Genomic DNA, 22,720 nt, shown 5'->3' with positions numbered 1-22,720 from the left:
TGTTCCCAGATCCGTAGCTGGTTATTATATGCATATATTAGCAATTTTGGACAGATTTTTTTTGTGTTTGCTATGGGCACGCAATTCCTCCAAAGGGGGCAGTATTGTGCATAGCCTTAAATTTCCGGGGTGGCTGTAGAAAAGGCCCATGGAGTTGGTGAAATAATCCTTTAACTCATTGCCATTTACTCAGCTGGGCCAGGGGTGCTTTAATTAGGTCAGGTGGAAATGTGCGACAGATCTCAACTCCATAAAAGGAGGAAATTGCCATCGCCTGATCTAGCTGCTTTCTCTTCCTTAACTCCGTCTGATCCAGAAGTTATGTGCGTCTATGGATACACGTAAATCCACCGACTCTGTTACCTTTTCATCTGAATTATCTGTGGAGATCGGGGGAGTGGGCCATCAGTTATTGCTTATTGTTATTACCGCGGAGCGCGGCTTGGAGCGCACGCTTCAAACATATTGTGTAATGTGAATTGTCAATGATCATGGCCCTACGGTTCCTCATAGGCCAATTATGCAAGCGATTTGGTTAATATATAATGAAATTAATTATATGTACACATGAAGACAATTGAAAGGGTGAAATGAGAAACGTCATTGTTTGCTAACTGATCGACTTTGATACCAAACTAATGGGGATTATAGATTGAATAACCATTCACTGCTTGTATTCTTTCATGATTTATGATAAATGGTTATGAGCCTAAATGACTCACGAATGATTACTATTGACTTCTTAATGAACTGGACTGTTGAACTCCCTAAATTATGTTAATAATGAATGATATGATTTGATCTTTGATTATGAATTGATTGGATACATGTTATTTGTTTCCTTTGTGATGCAGCACAGACTACTCAGTAAATATATCACTTTATGGTTAAAGGAATTCCTGCCTCAGTCTCATCCGTTCTCTGTCATCTGACACGTGACCACCTGTTCACCTTCACTGTCAAAGAAGAAGAGATTTTATGATATACAGTGCATTCGGAATGTATTCAGACCCCTTCCCTTCTTCCACATTTTGTTACATTACAGCCTTTTTGTAAAATGTATTAAATAATTTTCCTAGAGCTGGACGCCCGAACAAACTGAGCAATCAGGGGAGAAGGGCCTTGGTCAGGGAGGTGACAAAGAACCCGATGGTGACTCTTACAGAGCTCCAGAGTTCCTCTGTGGAGATGGGAGAACCTTCCAGAAGGGCAACCATCTCTGCAGTGCTCCATCGCGGAAGCCACTCCTCAATAAAAGGAACATGGTAGCCCACTTGGGCATTGTCTTGTTTCTATTACAGCATATTGGATGAGTGTCATTCATATTCCATTCACACATGTCAATGTAACAGCGATAGGTTTAGGCTACTACATGACACTCAAAGGTTGCAACAACTTAGCCTATGAATTAAAGTTTCCAACGTGGGTGCACACAGGTTGAGAGAAAAAATGTAGGTGACAGTGACATTCAATACCGCCTTGCACACTCTTGTCTGCATCTAGCTGATATAGGGTGTAATTATTAGTCCAACAGTTGCAAACGACAGTTTATTTTGGACAAATTCAGGTGGGTTTATCCCCATTTTGCTCCACTTGCTTCCGTTTAAGAAAAGTTTTTCAACAGAATTGTGGAATGAATACACCCATGATCACGAGTAAACCGAGTTCACTCTCATAACAGCCTCGTTGTATTCCTTCTCTTCCCTTCTCTTGTGGACTTCAATGCACAACAAATCAGCTGTTTGTAACCAGGCAAAAAAAAACTATCCAAGCCAAACCTCTACAAACATCCTACATTGTTGTCACCATTTTAGCTAAGGGAATGTCATAATCAGCATAGCTAATAGAACTAATGCATTGGTAAACCCGTTACAATCATGCAGTAATGTTACTGTACATTCAGTAAGCAGTTACACCGGCGGGTACCGGTGGCAATAAATTAGTAATACCAAAAGCTTACCTTGAATTGGAAGAGTTCCAGAAGTGTTGGAAAGTCATAGCCAGCTAGCTAACATAGCATCCCTCTGTTTGAGCAAGGTGTTTCAGTAGGCTAAACTGGCTAGCAACATTTGCTAGCTAAGTAAGTGAAACTGAAAGTGAAAAAGAATGACAAAATATCTCTCTCTAGCTTCTCCTTCATTTTGGAATTTATGAATATGTTCAAAACTGTTCACCTATTGTCTCTCTCTCTCTTTGAGTCAACTACCACATTTTATACCCTGCAGTGCTAGCTAGCTGTAGTTTATGCTTTCAGTACTAGATGACTTCTCTGATCATTTGTTTGGGGGGACAACATGTCAGTTAATGCTGCAAGAGCTCTGATAGGCTGGAGGACGTCCTCTTGAAGTTGTCATAATTACTGTGTAAGTCTATGTAAGGGAGTGAGAACCATGAGCCTCCTAGGTTTTATATTGAAGTCAATGGACTCAGAGGAGGACAGAAGCTTGTTGTCCTCCATTTACACCATGGTGCTACCCTACAGAGTGCTGTTGAGGCTACTGTAGACCTTCTTTGCAAAATAGTGTTTTATTCAATAATTTGGTGATGTGATTATATTTATTGTAGTTTTATCTAAAAATTATAACTTTTTTATGTTTTACAATTTAAAATAAAACATGTAATTCAATGAGGAGGATTGTCCACCCCTTCCTCCCCCGAGGAGCCTCCACTGCTGGGCTCATTGAATTCTACAGCAGGATTAATACGTGCTCCTCAGGCTCAGTGGCTCCAGATACGTGCTCCCTTTCTGACCAGCAACTGTCTACCATGTGTGTGAGGGAAAATAGATCATGCTGCAGTGTCACGCCCTGGCCATAGAGAGGCTTTTTATTCTCTATTTTGGTTAGGCCAGGGTGTGACGAGGGTGGGCATTCTGTTATTTTTTCTATGTTTTTGTATTTCTTTGTTTTTGGCCGGGTATGGTTCTCAATCAGGGACAGCTGTCTATCGTTGTCTCTGATTGAGAACCATACTTAGGCAGCCTGTTTTATAACTATGGTTTGTGGGTAGTTGTTTTCTGTCTCTGTGTCTGCACCAGACAGAACTGTTTTGTTTTCGTTCGTGCTTTTGTTTTGTGTTCAGTTGAAATAAATATTAACATGGACACCATGCTGCATATTGGTCCCATACTCCTCCTCCTAAGAAAAGCAGGAAAACCGTTAGATGCAGGCAGCATAGAGAAGAAAAAGACATAACTGATAATTGATCGCATGGTGCAAGAATGAATGTAATTAATTGATTATTGAGTGTTATAATTGACACAGATTTGTAGAACCAAAACATACACAGCCAGTTCCACAAACTTGATCTCGAGAAGGAATCATTTGAGGGGCTGCAGTTTGCGAACGATATTGTGCATATGTATCACTCTCACAGCAGTCAAGCAATGCACTCCGCCAAGACTTGTTCACAATCTAGTCCGGTTGCAGCCACAACTAGACCTCTCAAATGTATCTAGAAATAATCATATTTGCATGCTTAGCAATCAACAAATGTACATTTTTTAAAGGTCATGAACAGTCAAAATCCTGTTTTTCATGAAATTGGATGGTATTTGGATGAAACCAGATCGAAGTATGATGACCAAAGTATGAAAAATGTCTGTTGCTTATACATTGATAAAGTTTCATCATAGTTACTGGTCCACTCCCCATATCAAACACTTGGATTCAGGTAGTGTGATAATTAAGTGGATAAGGTGACATCACCTTAACATGCATTTTAATACACCAATGGTCATATGAAATTCTCTTACCTAATTTAAATAAGTACCACCTTTTAACCAACATTGTAGAAGGCGTGTTTACGGGGGGGGGGGGGGTCGATTATATAGCTTGTTAGCTACTCTACTGGTGCCAAAATGTGACTGTGGGGTGTCAAGCAAATATGATTACAAGTTTACCCTATTTATACATGGCAATGATACTTATATGTTTTCCCTTTCATCTGTGTCTGGTGTTAGCTAGTTACTGGCTAGCTAGATCTTCATCTGTGTCTGGTGTTAGCTAGTTACTGGCTAGCTAGATCTTCATCTGTGTCTGGTGTTAGCTAGTTACTGGCTAGCTAGTTCTTCAGCCAGCATGGAACAAAATGAGGAGATGGGTTGTTCAAAACACAGATGCAGTTGTCAAGTCATTACATCCATCGGTGCTGCGATGAACCACATTATGAGAAACATGCCAAACGGGAGATGAATAAAACTTTTTTGATGTCATTAATTCAATTTCAATATTGTTTTGTGTATCCCTAGATTTGCTTGCTATTACTTTACTGCAACACTGCTCACTGCGTCCAAGTTCCTTGACATTTCAAAGAGCTGCAGTCAAGGTGAACTCATGAATATTAGCTCTCCGCCCATTCAGCCCATCTGTTCAAATCTCCTGGTAGTTAGCCATGAGAGATAGTACTTATTCTCACATTTTTTTGCCTTTTTATCCAAAACAAATACTGTATTATGGGTGCTATTTTAGTCACTAAAATGGCATTTTTACATGAAAATCAGAATGACTGTTCAGGACCTTTGAGAAAGGCTTCGAATCGGACAGTGATTACAGGGCAAAACAGATCAAAACGACATGGCTAGCCACTCAACCGTTAAAGGTTTGAGATTTGCTGCCACTCTGATCTTACAGCACTCTCACCAACAGGTGCAACAAATATAGCCTCTTACAAGACCTGCTTCAAAATGTTAATGACTGAGAAACAACAATACCATGCACCCACTATTGTTCAAAAGGTAGTTAGTGCTCAAAAAATATGGTATGGTACTGTGTTCTTAATTACAGTACATGACTGACAGCATTTGGTCAGTAAGCTACTATAGCGTTTTAGGGAAAAGTTGGTAGAATTCCTAAAATGCAGTATATTTACTGTGCATTCTACAGTGTTTTACTGTTGAAATTACAGAAAGGTCTTACAGTCTGCTGTAAAACGAATGTCCTTTTTTTCAGGGGTGGATCAGCTTTAATATTGCAGATTGTTTCTTCCATCAATGTAATTGTCTGCATCATTTCCAATCCCCCATATATATATTTTTTTTTTTTTGGGGGGGGGGGATAAATGTGTATATATATATCTATATACACACACTACCATTCAAAAGATTGGGATACTTAGAAATGTCCTTGTTTTTGAAAGAAAATTACATCTTTTGTCCATCAAAATAACGTCAAATTGATCAGAAATACAGTGTACATATTGTTGATGTTGTAAATGACTATTGTAGCTGGAAACGGCTGATTTTTAATGGGATGTCTATGTAGGCGTATAGAGGCCCATTATCAGCAACCTTCACTCCTGTGTTCCAATGGCACGTTGTGTTAGCTAATCCAAGTTTTTAATATTAAAGGGCTATTTGATCATTAGAGAACCCTTTTCTAATTATGTTATCACAGCTGAAGACTGTTGTTCTGATTAGAGGCAATAAAACTGGCCTTTAGACTAGTTGAGCATCAGCATTTGTGGGTTTGATTACAGGCTCAAAATAAAAAATTTATAACTTTCTTCTGAAACTTGTCAGTCTTTTCTTGTTCTGAGAAATTAAGGCTATTCCATGCAAGAAATTGCCAAGAAACTGAAGATCTCATACAACGCTGTATACTACTCCCTTCACAGAACACTGCAAACTGGTTCTAACCTGAATAGAAAGAGGAGTGGGAGGCCCCGGTGAACAACTGAGCAAGAGGACAAGTAAATTAGAGTGTCTAGTTTGAGAACAGATGCCTAACAAGTCCTTTATCTGACAGCTTCATTAAATAGTACCCGCAACACACCAGTCTCAACGTAAACAGTGAAGAGGACACTCCGGGATGCTGGCCTTCTAGGCAGAGTTGCAAAGAAAAATCCATATCTCAGACTGGCCAATAAAATATTAAGATGTGCAAAAGAACACAGACACTGGACAGAAGAACTCTGCCTAGATGGCCATCATCCCGGGGTCGCCTCTTCGCTGTTGAACTTTGTAAGGATTGTTTAAAAAATAAATATATTTTGGAGATTGTTTTGTTTTAATGTAACTGAAAGTGAGCAGTTGAAATCTGAATGAAGGGAAAAAGGCCATTCTTGAACATCGGGTGAGACAGTCTTAGTAATTTACTAGAGAACCATTTCAGATTTAAGTATAACTTTTGCATGACTGATGCCTTTAGTGAGAGGTCTAATGCTTTAATATTTAATCATTTCTGCCCTCCGAATTCCTATTCGTTATACACTGCTCAAAAAAAATAAAGGGAACACTTAAACAACACAATGTAACTCCAAGTCAATCACACTTCTGTGAAATCAAACTGTCCACTTAGGAAGCAACACTGCTTGACAATAAATGTCACATGCTGTTGTGCAAATGGAATAGACAACAGGTGGAAATTATAGGCAATTAGCAAGACACCCCCAATAAAGGAGTGGTTCTGCAGGTGGGGACCACAGACCACTTCTCAGTTCCTATGCTTCCTGGCTGATGTTTTGGTCACTTTTGAATGCTGGCGGTGATTTCACTCTAGTGGTAGCATGAGACACACAAGTGGCTCAGGTAGTGCAGCTCATCCAGGATGGAACATCAATGTGAGCTGTGGCAAGGTTTGCTGTGTCTGTCAGCGTAGTGTCCAGAGCATGGAGGCGCTACCAGGAGACAGGCCAGTACATCAGGAGACGTGGAGGAGGCCATAGGAGGGCAACAACCCAGCAGCAGGACCGCTACCTCCGCCTTTGTGCAAGGAGGAGCAGGAGGAGCACTGCCAGAGCCCTGCAAAATGACCTCCAAAAGGCCACAAATGTGCATGTGTCTGCTCAAACTTTCAGAAACAGACTCCATGAGGTTGGTATGAGGGCCCGACGTCCACAGGTGGGGGTTGTGCTTACAGCCCAACACCGTGCAGGACGTTTGGCATTTGCCAGAAAACACCAAGATTGGCAAATTCGCCACCGGCGCCCTGTGCTCTTCACAGATGAAAGCAGGTTCCCTCTGAGCACGTGACAGACGTGACAGAGTCTGGAGACGCCGTGGAGAACGTTCTGCTGCCTGCAACATTCTCCAGCATGACCGGTTTGGTGGTGGGTCAGTCATGGTGTGGGGTGGCATTTCTTTGGGGGGCAGCACAGCCCTCCATGTGCTCGCCAGAGGTAGCCTGACTGCCATTAGGTACCGAGATGAGATCCTCAGACCCCTTGTGAGACCATATGCTGGTTCGGTTGGCCCTGGGTTTCTCCTAATGCAAGACAATGCTAGAACTCATGTGGCTGGAGTGTGTCAGCAGTTCCTGCAAGAGGAAGGCATTGATGCTATGGACTGGCCCGCCCATTCCCCAGACCTGAATCCAATTGAGCACATCTGGGACATCATGTCTCGCTCCATCCACCAATGCCACGTTGCACCACAGACTGTCCAGGAGTTGGCGGATGCTTTAGTCCAGGTCTGGGAGGAGATCCCTCAGGAGACCATCCAACACCTCATCAGGAGCATGCCCAGGCATTGTAGGGAGGTCATACAGGCACGTGGAGGCCACACACACTACTGAGCCTCATTTTGACTTGTTTTAAGGACATTACATCAAAGTTGGATCAGCCTGTAGTGTGGTTTTCCACTTTAATTTTGAGTGTTACTCCAAATCCAGACCTCCATGGGTTGATACATTTGATTTCAATTGATAATTTTTGTGTGATTCTGTTGTCAGCACATTCAACTATGTAAAGAAAAAAGTATTTAATAAGAATATTTCATTCATTCAGATCTAGGATGTGTTATTTTAATGTTCCCTTTATTTTTTTGAGCAGTGTATAAATAGGCCCTTTGAATTTTTTTCTGGCTTGCCATTCCTACTTATTTTGAGTTTTTGTTGTTCATATAATTTAAAAAGCAGGTAACTAGGTGTAGGCAAAACCATCAGCAAATATATTAACTCAAGTCATATCACAGTTTATCTGTCACACCCTGACCATAGTTTACTTTGTATGTTTCTATGTTTTGGTTGGTCAGGGTGTGATCTGAGTGGGCATTCTATGTTGGATGTCTTGTTTGTCTATTTCTATGTCTGGCCTGATATGGTTCTCAATCAGAGGCAGGTATTAGTCATGGTCTCTGATTGGGAACCATATTTAGGTAGCCTGGGTTTCACTGTGTGTTTGTGGGTGATTGTTCCTGTCTCTGTGTTTTGCACCAGATAGGACTGTTTTCGGTTTTCGCACGTTTGTTATTTTGTTAGTTTATCGTGTATAGTTTCTTTATTAAAATAAAATGAATAACAACCACGCTGCATTTTGGTCCGCTCCTCCTTCCCACAACGAAAGCTGTGACAGAATCACCCACCACAACAGGACCAATCACACACCACAACAGGACCAAGCGGCGTGGTAACGGGCAACAGCAAAGTCAGCAGCAGGAGCAGCGTAAAAAGGACTTTTGGACTTGGGAGGAAATCCTTGACTGGAGAGGACCCTGGGCTAAACCAGGGGAGTGTAGCCGCCCCAAGAACCAACAAAAGGAGGAATGGACATGGGAGGAGGAATTATTCGGAGAAGGACCCTGGGATCAGCCTGGAGAATATTGCCGCCCCAAGGAAGAACTGGAGGCGGCGAGAGCTAAGAGGCGCTGGTATGAGGAGGCAGCGAGGTGACGCGGATGGAAGCCTGAGAGTCAGCCCAAAAATTTATTGGGTGGGCTCACAGGGAATATGGCGACGCTAGGTAGGAGACCTACGCCAACTTCCTGTAGTTACCGGGGGGCTAGAGAGACCGGGCAGGCACCGTGTTATGCTGTGGTGCGCACGGTGTCTCCAGTGCGGGTGCATAGCCCGGTGCGTTCTATTCCAGCTCCGCGTATCGGCCGGGCTAGATTGAGCGTCGAGCCAAATGCCATGAAGCCGGCTCTACGCATCTGGTCCCCAGTGCGTCTTCTTGGGCCGGCTTACATGGCACCAGCCTTGCGCACTGTGTCCCCGGTTTGCCTGTATAGCCCAGTGCGGGCTATTCCACCTTGCCGCACTGGCAGATCGACCGGGAGTATTCAACCAGGTAAGGTTGTGCAGGCTCGGTGCTCAAGAGCTCCAGTGTGCCTGCACGGTCCGGTCTACCCAGTACCACCTCCACACACCAGCCCTCCGGTGGCAGCTCCCCGCACCAGGATTTCTGTGCGTGTCCTCGGCACAGTACCACCAGTGCCAGCACCATGCATCAGGCCTACAGTGCGCCTCGCCTCTCCAGCGCTGCCGGAGCCTTCCTCCTCTCCTGCGCTGCCGGAGTCTACCGCCTGTTCAGCGCAGCCAGAGCCTTCCTCCTCTCCTGCGCTGCTGGAGTCTCCCGCCTGTTTAGCGCTGCCAGAGCTGCCAGTCTGCATGGAGCAGCCAGAGCTATCAGTCTGCATGGAACAGCCAGAGCTGTCAGTCTGCATGGAGCAGCCAGAGCTGCCAGTCTGCAAGGAGCTGCCAGTCTGCAAGGAGCTGCCAGTCTGCAAGGAGCTGCCAGTCTGCAAGGAGCTGTCAGTCTGCAAGGAGCTGCCAGTCTGCAAGGAGCTGCCAGTCTGCAAGGAGCTGCCAGAGCTGCCAGTCTGCATGAAGCAGCCAGAGCTGCCAGTCTGCAAGAACCCGCCAGAGCCGTCAGTCTGCAAGAAGCCGCCAGAGCCGCCAGTCTGCATGGAGCAGCCAGAGCCGCCAGTCTGCATGGAGCAGCCAGAGCCGCCAGTCTGCATGGAGCAGCCAGAGCCGCCAGTCTGCATGGAGCAGCCAGAGCCGCCAGTCTGCATGGAGCAGCCATAGCCGCCAGTCTGCATGGAGCAGCCAGAGCCGCCAGTCAGCATGGAGCAGCCAGAGCCGCCAGTCAGCATGGAGCAGCCAGAGCCGCCAGTCAGCATGGAGCAGCCAGAGCCGCCAGTCAGCATGGAGCAGCCAGAGCCGTCAGTCTGCATGGATCCGCCAGACTCTTCCAGATCCGCCAGTCAGCCAGACTCTTCCAGATCTGCCAGTCAACCAGACTCTTCCAGATCCACCAGTCAGCCAGGATCTGCCAGATCCTTCCTCCTCTCCTTTGCTGCCGGAGTCTCCCGCCTGTCCGGCGCTGCTGCCGGAGTCTCCCGCCTGTCCGCGCTGCTGCCGGAGTCTCCCGCCTGTCCGGCGCTGCTGCCGGAGTCTCCCGCCTGTCCGGCGCTGCTGCCGGAGTCTCCCGCCTGTCCGGCGCTGCTGCCGGAGTCTCCCGCCTGTCCGGCGCTGCTGCCGGAGTCTGGGCTGCCCCTCTGTCCCGAGCTGCCCCTCTGTCCCGTGTTATTTAGTAGGGTTCCTGTGGCTAGGAGGTCACGGAAGCGGACAAGGTGGGGGAAGACTACGTTGAAGTGGGGGCCACGTCCAGCACCAGAGCCGCCACCGCGGACAGATGCCCACCCAGACCCTCCCCGATAGGTTCAGGTTTTGCGGCCGGAGTCCGCACCTTGGGGGGGGTGTACTGTCACACCCTGACCATAGTTTACTTTGTATGTTTCTATGTTTTGGTTGGTCAGGGTGTGATCTGAGTGGGCATTCTATGTTGGATGTCTTGTTTGTCTATTTCTATGTCTGGCCTGATATGGTTCTCAATCAGAGACAGGTGTTAGTCATGGTCTCTGATTGGGAACCATATTTAGGTAGCCTGGGTTTCACTGTGTGTTTGTGGGTGATTGTTCCTGTCTCTGTGTTTTGCACCAGATAGGACTGTTTTCGGTTTTCGCACGTTTGTTATTTTGTTAGTTTATCGTGTATAGTTTCTTTATTAAAATAAAATGAATAATAACCACGCTGCATTTTGGTCCGCTCCTCCTTCCCACAACGAAAGCCGTGACATAATCAGGGTGATTTTTCCACAAATAGGCAGGTATTTTCCTTTTCATGGTAGCAAGATCTTATCTATTTTTTCTAACTTTCTAGGTTTCAGTGAGAGAATTACTTTATTTCGGGATATGTATAGTGACTATGTCCACATCCCCGTCAGACCATTTTATTGGTAATGTAAAAGTATACATTTTTTGTGATCTAATACGTAATATATAGTACACTTATCATAATTTGGTTACAATACAGAAAGGTTAGAAAAAATATCTAGAACCTCTGAGGCTGTGGAGGGATTCTAATTGTGGTTTTAAAAACATGCATTATCAGCGTACAATGACACCTTCGTTTTTAAGCCACAGATTTCTAATCCCATAATATTAGTGTTGGATCCAATTTTACCAGCTAACATTTTGATGGTAATAATAAATAGATATGCCGATAGTGGACAACCTTGTTTTACTGCTCTTCAAAGTTGAAAACTTTCTGAGATGTAGCCAAATGTACTTTATTTTACTGTGCATTCTACAACTTGCTGTATTCAGTTCATGCAGTATCATACTATTGATTAATACAGTAAGTTACTGATAAAATGTAAAAAATGGTTAATAGTGTGTATTTGACTTAATCAGTTTTCATCACAATGTTACAAGGTTATGATTATATAACACAATGCTTTCACCTTGCATGTTCCAAAAAGTGCATAGTCAAACACTTTGTGACATTTACCTTGAATTGACATTTGATGAGTTAAATACATATTTTTGCCTCTTTTAAAATCTAATATTTATCAGACAAATTCAATGCAATTCTAGAAATGATGTAGAAGGTAGATAGGCAGGTAGCCTAGTGTTTAGAGCATTGGACTAGTAACTGAAAGGTTGCAAGATTTGAATCCCCAAGCTGACAAGTCGTTCTGTCCCTGAACAAGGCAGTTAACCCACTGTTCCTAGGCCGTCATTGAAAATAAGAATTTGTTCTTAACTGACTTGCCTAGTTAAATAAAGGTTAAAATAACAATATATATATAGGGTAATTGTTTGAACCTTTTGGTACAGTAGAGATATGTAGAGTTGAATGACAGATACAGTTTTGCATTCAAGACAACAATGTCTTTATCAGAGAGCTTGGTTTTGCCCAAAATGGCACCCTATTCCCCTATGAGCTCTGGTCAAATGTAATGCATTACACTACAAAGAGAATAGAGTGCCATTTGGGACGCAAACGTGCTCGTATGAGAGAACCAAAGCCCCTTCCATGCTGTAGTAGTATCCCAGGGTATATTATCTAGCTCCTAAAGGTTGACTTAGAGGGATCAGGGAAAAGAAAAGTGCTTTTCACAGTGGACACACTAATTTATTGCCCATATTATTGAACTTGTGTGGGGGATCAGTGGCAATCAATTAATCAAAATGTGTTTATAATGCCCCTTTTACATCAGCAGTTGTCACAAAGTGCAGAAACCCAGCCTAAGACCCCAAAGACCCCAAAGAACAAGCAATGCAGATGTAGAAGCACAGTGGCTAGCAAAACAATCCCTAGAAAGGCAGGAACCTAGGAAGAAACCTGGAGAGGAACCAGGCTCTGAACTGTGACCAGTCCTATACTGGATGTGCCAGCTGGAGATTATAAAGGTACATTGTCATTAAGGACAGATCGTTCTTCAAGACATTCAAATGTACATAGATGACCAGCAGGGTCAAATAATCCCTGTGGTTATAGAGGGTGCAACAGTTCAGCATCATAGCCGAGCATTCAGTGTTTGAGACAGCAGGTAAAGGAGAGAGCGAGAGAGAGATGAGAGCTCGTGGGGGGGCACAAACACTGTCAGTTAGGCCTCAGAAGTGGGTTGTGTTAGCCTATCACTGGGCTAAATCCCCCTTCTGACACAAAGCTGGGGCAGGAGCTTGGACTGTGGAACAAACGTTTTGTTCATCTTCCTCCACTTTTCATTGGAAAACAAACTTAGTTTGCTCATGTATAGAGAAAACAGCTAGTAAATGACTTTTATTTAGATATGCTTTCCCAGCTCATCTACGACAATAATGGAAATAGGGGTGTATTGGGTAGATGAGGAGATAACAGCTGTATTGAAAATTGTAATTGCAATAGTTGTTTTATTGAATCTGATGTAGTTTTGATGTAGCTTTGATGTTCCTTCTGGAGTTTTTTCTGTTTATTTATAAATTACAGAAATGTCTAGAAGAAAATCCACATTGTGTTTAATATCTTCTTAGTCCTCCTGGGTTTATACAGGCATTTTATATTCTTTGTGAAGGATTTCCACCATGTTGTTTTTCCCCAATTTTTCCAAATTTTTCCCTTTTTCTTGTGTTCCAGACCCTGGCGACTCTCCTCCAGCTCTACTGATTGGAAGGTCAGATTGCATAGCAACCACACGATTAAATGGATCTAATCTACAGACCTTGAAACTGTTGGATGAAAATGGATCCCTTTCATTGGATTACAATTACCAGGAAAAGGAAGTGTGTTGGCTTCTTTCCTCAGACTCCCTCAGACGGCTTCGCTGTGCTAAAATGAAGAATCTGAATGGATTTACAATGGAAATGGATATCAAAACAGTACAAAGTTTACAAAGTATGTCTTGCAGTGTGTCAAGTGGTCAAAGATATTCTCCAATTTACAATGATTGGCAACTATTGATTTTTTTTGCACACTCAGTCATGACCCTTCACAAAGTCTTAAAACGCTCCCGGTCTCTGTCTTTCTCTCCTTCTTCCTCTCTCTATGTCTCTCTCTTCTCAATGTCCATCCCCCCCCCCCTTCAAGCAACCACATGCACCCACAGCACTTAGGCCTGTATATCTTCATATTTTCAATTCTGTTTTTTCCCCCACTTACTTTCACAATGTAGGAAATGCCTACCCAATGCACTTCCCATGGTCATTCTATTCTTCAGGGTCATTGTAGTGCTAGTCTATCCTGTTAATTCAATAATTTAAGGAATACTGTTCACTCTCAGTATACCATCAATGTTAGATTCCTTCCTTACTTTGTATTCAGTTATGTGTCTTTACCTTTAATGAATGACATGAATGTCCATAATAAAATGCTATCTAACATAATGGAAGATCAGCAGGTCTATCCTCACAATATGTCCTTAATCAAAGAAAGTTTTGGTGGCAAGAATTTAATGACTTTGTTTTCATCCATAGATGTAGAACACATGACCATTGATTGGCTCACTGGAAACTTCTACTTTGTGGACCATGTAAGCGACAAGATATTTGTTTGCAGCCATGTTGGGGACACCTGCATCACCATCATAGATTTAGATCTGACCAATCCTAAAGGAATCGCTGTGGATCCTCTTATGGGGTAAGTTATCTTTGTATGTTTACTTTGACTGACTGGCAATTACAAGTGTAACCTTTAGTATCCCTCAAGTCCATTGGCTCCATCTATTGTCACAGATCTTGTCACGTACCCATGATATGCAAAATTTTGTGTCCATTTAACTTGACAAACCAATTAGCTGGTATTCAAACAAGTGCGCAGAGTGGTTTTCCAAATAGCGCTTCCAGAAATGTGTTTTCCATGGTAGCACATCACAGATGGGGGTAGTAAACACTTCAAATCAGCCACTTCTGAAAAACCATTCCAGAACCGCAGTACAGTATCTTCAGTTGATTGAATAAAACCTTTCTCAGAATGTTAAGTCTTTAAAACCTTGTGCCTACCGTACCATATAACAATATGCATGATTGCCTGACCTTACGCAATGCAGATATTGCTTTCCTTTTGGAGCATGTCTTGCTGTGTAAATGCTGGGGAGCCAGTGCTCCAGACAGCTCCCACTGTCACCAGGTTTCATCAGTATTTACTGATTCCCCCTCACATCCCCCTGTATAAAACTCCCCTGCAGGACCCTCTCTGTTTGAACATTTTTGGTTATGTCACCACCACATGTACCCAAACCACTGTGGGGGAGACAAAATGGCTGTCTGAAAACAGTGGGGGGTTATGGAAAGGGGGGGGGTGTTATGGAGATCTGATTATATTATTCGTTATTTATTTAGTCATCAGCAGCTAAAAGGGTTTCTGTTCTGTTGTAAGATTCCCAGGGAGATGGAACCCAGGAGCTCAACAGAGAGAGAGAGAGAGTTAGCCCCATTATTTTCATGAGGGTACAAGGACAGTCAGTAGACATGAATTCAGAACAGCTGTGTAATGAGAAGCCTTTCGCTGAGAGATGCTGTATCTTAGCACTACGGTTCTTGGTGGAGCAAAGGCCATTTACAGTGCAAACAACACCAGAATGAGAACATTGGAACTTCTCTTCTCAATGTGTGTTATTTGGCGGTTATATACCAACCCATGCCCGGAAAAATGGCCGGGCCTTAGGGGGCCTGGCCCGCGCTATCGTACCTCCTTGCCTGTCCAAATAAAATATTGAAATATTGATAATTTATTAGACCGAGGCGCATGTCGTCAGGAAGACGGATCAATCTCACTTAAGACATCTGAAACAGCGCTCCTCTGTCTCAGTATGTGTAGACCATGTGTCTGATGCTGTCTGGACCAAAAGAGTCTGGCATGTCATACTATTTCTGGCCAGACAGCATCAGATACATGGGCTACATATAGAGGGGCACTGTTTTGCTCGCTCAGATTCTTTCTCCAGTGATATAGTTTCAGCAGAGAGGAAGAGACGAGGAGAGAGGGCTCACTTTTGCAAATCTGTCTAGAATAAATCCAATGCATTTCTATGGGAATAATATGCAGACCTAAACTTGTCGCCTACCTTCCCGCCTTTGGGACAAAGGCTCCCATTGTTAGGGCGGAGACATGATCATCTTGTCATTATGGGATAAAAGAGCTAGAAATTATATATCATACACTGCCGTTGAGGAACAATGGGGAAGTAATTTTATTTTGAAAGTTTGCGAATGAAAGTTCCTCAGTATTTGAAAAATCTTTCCAACACTCCCAGCCTCGATAATCACCAAGCCTCGGTGTGAAAGAGCAAAATATCACGATCTGATGATCCCATATATCTAGTGGAAAAAAACAGCTGTCTGTCCCAAGCTCACTGGCACAGGAAACTCAGAATAGGCAAGTTGATACAATGTTTAAAGTTCACTAATGAAAGCTTCTGGCCGGACCCAGTGATGATTTGATACAATGTTGAACTTCACTAGCAATAGTTCAAGACAGATAGAAAGGGAGGCAGACAGGTGGCGTAGAGAGATTAATGTGATTGAAAGAACCAGAATTTTTGTCAGGATATTTTAGACAATTTTTCTTTGTCGGCTTATGCATTTTACTTAGTTGACGATGAACGTTATAGGCCTACTGCTGCATCAGGCTATCTCTGAGTTCTATGCTCTCATTTCTTTAGCTGTCAATGGACCACACAGTGAATCAATGTTTCCATATTGCAGAGGCTGGTGCTCTTGCCATATTTATATTTTAACATTTATAGTTGTATCATTTAACTTCAAATTTTTATGATTAATCACTTGACAAGGATTTTGACAAACAAAAACATTATTATTGAAATCAAACTGTTCCACGAAAATGCACATATAACTGGCATGCAGATCAGTAGAAATGGTAGGATAAATTGTAACCCCAATTTTGAAACTCTTTACAGTACATTTCCTCAGCAAAACCTCAGCATCCAGACTATTCAACATAACTTCAGATGCATGCTTCTCGTTCTCAATATAACTCCTGTATCTCTAAATAATGCAGCGTCTACTCTGCACAGCAAAATGATTCCTGTGAAGTGAACATTTTTATTGATACAAGGATTTTAGATTGGTTTCCCACATCCTCGCAATGAATTCACCACCTAATTCCCCAAAACACTTGCTTGCTATGAAATGTCTCTGTGTTGTTTTGCTAAAAGCAATGCGGCTTGTCTCTTATGATTCACTGTGAATCTATGCAGCGTGTTGCTGTGACTGTGTTTGCATGGAGAATGACAAACATTCCCTTTTAACTTCATGAAAATAGAATGAAATTACTCCCAGGACAAACATGCCTGTTTACTTTACATGGAAAAAAATTAGTTGTGGAAAAGTTAGTCACTTACACACTTACACACACACCAACATAACACACACACACACACACACACACACACACACGTGCGTGCATGATGTGACGTGGTGTGTGTTTTGAGGGATAATGGTGTAGGAGGAGAGTGCATGTGCAGGTCCCTCCGGGAACAGGGAGTTGGGCATGAATTCTGCCAGCTAGATTGGTTATCAGGAGGAAACGTTTTTCTGGTCTCGTCTTCCGCTAATTGGTGAGACATAGCTACAGCTGTTTCTAGTGAGAGAGAGAGCCTGGGGCAATGGAGTGAAAGCAAAAAGAAATTGGGGAGGTTGGTGATAGCAGCATAGCATGAGGAGCAATATTAAGGGAATGTGTTCTGACAACACCCTACATTTTATGTTGCTGTTGTTTATATGTTTTCTTTCTCTTTCATGAAAAGGAATGCTATTCTTTTACTTTTTGCCTCTGGAAAGCTTTGATGGATATGGTATGGTCTATTCTTCCCACTGTTAAAATTATCTTTGAAAATGAATTGAAATGAGAGTGAACTTTGTTTCATCTTGTCTGTGGTAGTTATAGTTACACTCTTACTTCCCAAACAAATACTGTTGACTGAGGGGGCATATTTTTCCATCATCATATTTTGATGGGAGAATGGATTTTGATTAGGCTAAAAGCAAAAACTAAAGTAACAACAATGTTTATTAGTTTAGTCAGGCCTAGAGTTCCTTTCCCATTTGATTGTGGAACATACATACTTTAAACCCCTCTAAACCCGTTGATAAATAAATTCTCAACAATATGAAAGCTAGTGAGCTCTCTCAGCGTACGATGTTGTAGGTTCTCTGCAGTGCAGGCCTCAAACCAAAACAAATCGAATTGTATTTGTATCATACACATGGTTAGCAGATGTTAATGTGAGTGTAGTGAAATGCTTGTGCTTCTATTTACGCCAGTGCAGTAATATCTAACTAGTAATCCAACAATTCCCCAACAACTACCTAATACACACAAATCTAAAGCGGTGAATGAGAATATGTACATATAAGTATATGGATGAGCGATGGCCGAGTGGCATAGGCAAGGTGCAATAGATGATATAAAATACAGTGTATACATGTGATATGGGGATGTAAGATATGTAATCATTATTAAAGTGGCATTATTTAAAGTGGCATTGTTTAAAGTGTCTAGTGATCCATTTATTAAACTGTCCAGTGATTGGGTCTCAATGTAGGCAGCAGCCTCTCGGAGTAGTTGATTGCTGTTTAGCAGTCTGATGGCCTTGAGATAGAAGCTGTTTTTCAAGCTTTTTATGCACCTTCTGGATGATAGGTGTAAACAGGAAGTGGCTCGGGTTGTGGTCCTTGATGATCTTTTTGGACTTCCTGTGACATCAGGTGCTGTAGGTGTCATGAAGGGCAGGTAGTTTGCCCCCGGTGATACATTGTGCAGATCGCACCACCTTCTACAGTGCCTTGCAGTTGAGGGCAGTGCAGTTGCCATACGAGGCGGTGATACAGCCCGACAGGATGCTCTCGATTGTGCATCTGTAAAAGTTTTTCAGAGTTTTGGGTGACAAGCAAAATTTCTTCCGCCCTCCGAGGTTGAAGAGGTGCTTTTGTGCCTTCTTCGCCACACTGTCTGTGTGGGTGAATGATTTATGTTTGTCGGTGATGTGTACGCCCAGGAATTTAAAAAATGTCCACTTTCTCCACTGCTGTCCCTTCGATGTGGATAGGGGGTGCTCCCTCTGCTGTTTCCTGAAGTCCACAATCATCTCCTTTGTTTCGTTGACGTTGAGTGAGAGGTTGTTTTCCTGACACTACACTTCTAGTGCCCTCAACCCCTCCCTGTAGGCTGTCTCGTCGTTGTTGGTGATCAAGCCCACTACTGTTATGTCGTCTGCAAACTTGATGATTGAGTTGGAGGCGTGCATGGCCACGCAGTCGTGGGTGAACAGGGAGTACAGGAGAGAGCTGAGCACACACCCTTGTTGGGCCCCAGTGTTGAGGGTCAGCGAAGTGGAGATGTTGTTTCCTACCTTCACCACCGGGGGCGGCCCGTCAGAAAGTCCAGGACCCAGTTGCACAGGGCGGGGTTGAGACCCAGGGCGTCCAGCTTGATGATGAGCTTGGAGGATACTATGGTGTTGAATGCTTAGCTGTAGTCAATGAACAGCATTCTTATATAGGTATTATTTTTGTCCAAATGGGAAAGGGCAGTGTGCATTGTGATTCCGATTGCGTCATCTGTGGACCTGTTATACCGTTATGCAAACTGAAGTGGGTCTAGGGTGGCCGGTAAGGTGGAGGTGATATGATCCTTGACTGGTCTCTCAAAGCACTTTATGATGACAGAAGTGAGTGATACGGGGCGATAGTCATTTTGTTCAGTTATCTTTGCCTTCTTGGGTACCGGAACCATGGTAGCCATCTTGAAGTATGTGGGGACAACAGACCGGGATAGGGAACGATTAAATATGTCCGTAAACACACCAGCCAGCTGGTCTGCGCATGCTCTGAGGACGCGTCTAGGGATGCCGTCCTGGCCGGCAGCCTTGTGAGGGTTAACAAGTTTAAATGTTTTACTCACATCAACCACAGAGAATGATAGGGGGACGCAGTCTTTGTTAGCAAGCTGAAACGGTTTCACTGTATTGTCCTCAAAGTGGGCGAAGAAGGTGTTTAGTTTGTCTGGAAGTGTGACGTCTATGTACGGGACATGGCTGTTTTTTGTTTTTTTGCCCGTGATATCCTGTAGACCTTGCCACACACTCCACATGTCTGAGCCGTTGAATTGCGACTCCACCTTGTCCCTCTACTGGCATTTCACTTGTTTAATTGCCTTGTGGATGGAATAACTACACTGTTTATATTCAGCCATATCTCCAGACCTCTTTCCATGGTTAAATGCGGTGGACGCGCTTTCAGTTTTGCATGAATGCTGCCATGCATCCATGGTTTCTGGTTAGGGTAGGTCTCCAAGTTAGGATTGAGGGGGCGAGGAATTGGATGATTGGATAGAAACACTTCTGATTTGGAGATGTGGAGAGGAGGAGTGACACTGTGATCTGTGATCTTTTCAATTGAATTATGTCACTGAAATCACAAAATTAATGCATATTCAGCTTCTCTTTTCAGTTCCTATATCTACACCATCTTTTGTGGTTATTTAATCTAATGGACACAAAATACAAAAGCAACAATACCTTGAGATTTTATGTGTATAATGTGCTGGTAGTCATTGTCTGTTTGATGGAGGTCATGGTACAACCCAAATGTCACCTCATTATGTTTTCAAATATTTTTTAAAGAAAGTAACAGAGAGAATGTATCACATTCACTGTATTTTTATGGAAGAAAGGATTTGTGGAGATGTGCATTTTGTCTCTTTTGAGGAACAAATGCACAAAGAGGAGCCCTGGACGTTTTTCCCAACTGTTCTATGGACTAGACAAATGCGTCCTTGTGCAGATATAGTTATAGATATATTATATGTATTGGAAGTGTAGCGGTATAAAAAGGGCCAATGAAAGGCATGCCAATGTCATTTATTGTAGGATGTATGAACCTAAAACATTTTGAAAGACTGTAAAAGGTAACAAGATATATTTACAAAGGAGAAGAAAAATAGACTTCAGACAGGACGTTTAAAGACCATCATCCACTAGATTTTGGAGCATTGCTTCGGGGACTTGCTTCCATTCAGCGACAAGAGCATTAGTGAGGTCGGGCACTGATGTTGGGCGATTAGACCTGGCTCGCAGTCAGCTTTCCAATTCATCCTAAAGGTGTTCGATGGGGTTAAGTTCGAGGCTCTGTGCAGGCCAGTCAAACTCTTCCACAATGATCTCAACAAACCATTTCTGTATGGACCTTGGTTTGTGCACAGTGGCATTGTCGTGCTGAAACAGGAAAGGGCCTTCCCCAAACTGTTGCCGCAAAGTTGGAAGCACAGAATCGTCTAGAATGTCACTGTATGCTGTAGCGTTAAGATTTCCCTTCACTGTAACTAAGGAGCCTAGCCCGAACCATGAAAAGCAGCCCCAGACAATTATTCCTCCACCAGATTTTTACAGTTGGCACCATGCATTGGCGCAGGTAGCGTTCTCCTGGCATCCGCCAAAACCCAGATTTGTCCGTCGGACTGCCAGATGTTGAAGCGTGATTCATCACTCCAGAGGATGTGTTTTCACTGCTCCACAATCCAATGGCGACGAACTTCATACCACTCCAGTTGACGCTTGGCATTGTGCATGGTGATAATGTGCTTGACGGCGGCTCCTCGGCCATGGGAACCCATTTCATGAAGCTCCGGACGAACAGTTCTTGTGCTGATGTTGATTCCAGAGGCAGTTTGGAACTCGATAGTGAGTGTTGCGTTCTGTGAATTTGTGTGGCCTACCACTTTGCGGCTGAGCTGTTGTTGCTCCTAGAGATTTCCACCTCACAATAACAGCACAGTTGGCCCGGGGCAGCTCTAGCAGGGCAGATTTGTTGGACAGTTGGCATCCTATGACGGTGCCACAATGAAAGGCACTGAGCTCTTCAGTAAGGCCATTCTACTGCCAATGTTTGTCTATGGAGATTTCATGTCTGTGTGCTCTATTTTATACACATGTCAGCAATGGGTGTGGCTGAAATAGCTGAATCCACTTATTTGAAGGGGGGTCCATATACTTTTGCATACTGTATATAGTGTATGTCAAGATGCTAAATTATTCTCAGAATTGTGGTAAGAGTGTGCCCAAAAATATGTCAAAATCGCTCCTTTTTAAACAATTTATACAAGTAAATCTGATATGCACCCTAGAGGTCAAGGGTCAAAGGTTCTGTCCAAAAATGTATCTGGTGGATAGCTGTCAATCTAAGCTTTCTAGTGATGTATAATTAAAGAGTATATGTGGGCAATAACTTATTATATACTGACATTGTTTGTCATATGGTAAAAATCCCTATGGGAAAAATGAATGGGATGGAGGGATGAAAGAAAGATTGATAACACAGAGAAAGCCACCATTGCTGCACTGATATCACACATTCTCCAACTCTGAGGACATAGTCCTTCAAGAAAATCCCTATGAGACATTGTCGGCCCAAATTTGGGGTCTGTCTCATGGACTGTTATGACCGTGGCAATGATTCTTTTTATACTGTTTATTATTTCATCTGTACTCCATCAGCAACAATCATTATCCCGGAGAGCCATCATTGCTTTGTCACGTGGAGGCTCATCTGTTTGAGGAAGTTGATTCTCCCTGACAGAAGCTATTTTTCAGTCTAGCATGTGTATCTGGGTTCAAACATCACCGCTATCTCTCCCTTGACTTAACTTGTATAGGTTAAGTGGGCTCTCTGGCTCCAACACCCCTCATCTCTCTAACTGTCTTTCTCTCTCATGATGGTCTGATGCTGCTCTGGTCTGGTTCTCTGTCTCAGAGAGCCAACATGACACCATTAGCAAGGCATGTTACAATCTTAACCATTAGCAAGGCATGTTATAACCATTAACCCTATTTCGCAGCAAAGCATCCTTCACTCATGCTGCCAAATATACCCGTGTAAAACTGACTATCCTACCCATCCTCGACTTCGGCGATGTCATTTACAAAATAGCCTCCAAAACTCAACTCAACAAACTGGATGCAGTCTTTCACAGTGCCATCCATTTTGTCACCAAAGCCACATGTACTACCCACCACTGCGACCTGTATGCTCTCGTTAGCTGGCCCTCGCTTCATAATCGTCGCCAAACACACTGGCTCCAGTTCATCTACAAGTCTTTGCTAGGTAAAGCCCCGTCTTACCTCAGCTCACTGGTCACCATAGCAGCACCCACACGCTCCAGCAGGTATATTTCACTGGTCACCCCCAAAGCCAATTACTCCTTATGCTGACTTTCCTTCCAGT

At 43.3% G+C, this 22,720-nt stretch overlaps 1 pseudogene; it reads left to right on the top strand.

Moving 5' to 3' along the window:
• Positions 1-22,720, top strand: part of LOC135546849 (low-density lipoprotein receptor-related protein 1B-like) — a 357,889-nt pseudogene that overhangs the window by 74,755 nt on the left and 260,414 nt on the right.

Source organism: Oncorhynchus masou, chromosome 10 (assembly GCF_036934945.1).
Source record: "Oncorhynchus masou masou isolate Uvic2021 chromosome 10, UVic_Omas_1.1, whole genome shotgun sequence".
Taxonomy (NCBI): domain Eukaryota; kingdom Metazoa; phylum Chordata; class Actinopteri; order Salmoniformes; family Salmonidae; genus Oncorhynchus; species Oncorhynchus masou.
This window is presented reverse-complemented; position numbering and strand designations above follow the sequence as displayed.